This window comes from Nannospalax galili, unplaced genomic scaffold, assembly GCF_000622305.1.
Source record: "Nannospalax galili isolate Female #2095 unplaced genomic scaffold, S.galili_v1.0 scaffold761, whole genome shotgun sequence".
NCBI classification, from domain to species: Eukaryota; Metazoa; Chordata; class Mammalia; order Rodentia; family Spalacidae; genus Nannospalax; species Nannospalax galili.
In genome coordinates, this window is record NW_008346389.1 from 4,502 (window position 1) to 6,839 (window position 2,338).

Below are 2,338 nucleotides of genomic sequence, written 5' to 3' on the forward strand. Positions count from 1 at the left end.
CAGCACGCTTTTGCATAGCTCTCCAGAACACTCTAATGTTGAAAAGCACAGTGTTGAGGGATGGCAGGGGAGGACAAGGATCAACCAACATCAGGTAATAAGGATCTAACAGCATCAGGTAATAACATCAAGGTCAAAGCTTAGCATTTCGAATTGGGGAGATGTTTGCAGATATTTCTGGGGAGACTTAAAGAGATTGAGAAGTAAGAGCAAGTGCTTAGAAATACTGGGTAGAGGTGGGATTAAGAATGAAGGTGCAGGTGGTTGGCAAGGATGAGGGAGGAACAGGAACACAAAATGCACTTTTGCTTACTGTCATTTGCACAGAACCTCAGGACTTCTTGTGGCAAGTGGGGACAGTGCCTGTCATTCATGACTTTATATAATGATTAAACTTTCAAGTCCTGTTTAAAGGGATTAGCTTGCATGCATCTCGACAATTTTGCCATCTAGCCTGGTTTACTCAAAAGACTGTGGACAGTCAAAATTCCTGTGTAGTTGGCGCTCTGGTGGATACTGACTGCGGATAGTTGAAATTCCTGTGTAGTTAGCACTCTGGTGGATACTGACTGCTCTCGCCTTGTTGCAGCTTTGTTCTTTCACTGAACACCTTACAGGAAGAATGGTCTAATGTGGAAGGCATTACCCGAGGACCAGAAATAGAAACCACGCTGAGTCATGTGGAGAAATGAATTTGGTTCCTATGAGGATGAAGCAGAATAAAAACTGACTCTGAGGAAATCCCACCTGAAACTAGCCAGTAGTGTCATTGCTACTACCCCAGGTGTTGTTCAGCTGCAAGCTCAGAGTAAGGATTCCTTCAAGAATAATGTTTTTCTGCTGAATTCAGCCTAATATGAGGGAGACCATTGACCATGGGAGAAGGGAAAAGGGAAGCCAGGGATGGTGAAGGGGGAGCCCTAACTGGCGAACCAGCCTAGAGTGGCCACAGTCCTTTTCATTTAGAAGGTGAACAACTACTGTCAATATTAATACTGGGCTGTATCCCTAAAATTGTGAGATAGGGGTGGAAGAACTGTAATACAAGCATCCCTGAAGCTGTGTGTGAGCTCTTAGGTGTGGGGACATTACTGAGGTTACAGTGTTGTACCTCATCCACTGGACCCCAAAAAGACCACCGAGGACCCAACACACCAACATGCAAAAGCAAAGGTTTATGGTTTATTCGGGCTTAAGCTTGGGCTCTCAGACCTCACCAACTCAACGGATCCATGCTGAGAGCCCAGAGTGCCCAGAGTAAGGGAGAGTGGAGCCTTTTATAGGTTTTAGACAAAGGGGCAGGGATACTGAAGATACATTTTGGTTGGTTCAAGGAGCCCGCGCACGCCAACATAATTTTAAACTGATTGAATGTATAAGATGCAACCCTGGAAGTTTCTTATTGGTAGGTGCTATTCTCAGGGCTGTGGAATGTGCTGACTGTTATCTGTGGGGCCAGGAGTCTCCATTTTTACCTTATAGGGCAGTTTTCATGCCTGGGCTTGCTTAATCTATAGTTTCCTGGAAGTGGGGGGGATAGCAGCAGGAGTCGGGGCATGACAGGGCATGTCTAGGCATGTCTAAAGCAGCAGCCAAGCATTTTACAGAAGCTAAAAGAGCAATTAGTGGGGGTCTGGAGGGATTGGGGGGTAGTGGGTGAATGAAGAGGGTCTCAGGGTCCTACAACAGTCTCTGTAAACAAACTATGAAAGGACCAGGATGTGGAATGAACTGGTAGACTTTATGGAGCACAGCAAGGTAACTTTGATGGTCATTCTTTAAAATATTTATTTTTATTTTATGTGTATGAGTGTATTGCCTGTATATATGTAAGTGCACCCATGTCATGCAATGCCCGTGGAGGTCAGAAGAGGGCACCAGATCTCCTGGAACTGGAGTTACAGATGGTTGTTAGCCACTATGTGGGTGCTGGGAATTGATCCCAGGTCCTCTGCAAGAGCATTACCAGTGCTCTTAGCTGTTAAGCCAACTCTCCAAAATCCAAAGTCAAATATATTTTCTATATAATTAGATATTTTATTTCTCCCTAAGTGACTCTTTCAAAGATTTATGCTCGGAGATGGGCAGAATAGGTGACAAAGGGATGGGACAACTGAATCTGCTTGAATTGCCACAAAACCAATAACCTGAATTGTAGAAAACAAGCAAACATCCCCCCACCCCAAATATTATACTTTAGGTGACTTGCCACGTGTTCAGATGGGTTATGTTCACAGGATTCAGTGAAAATAAATGGTAGATACTACTATTGTACATCATAGTTTTGGAACACGTTACATGGTGTCCACTGTATGGGATGCTTTACAAATATGATTCC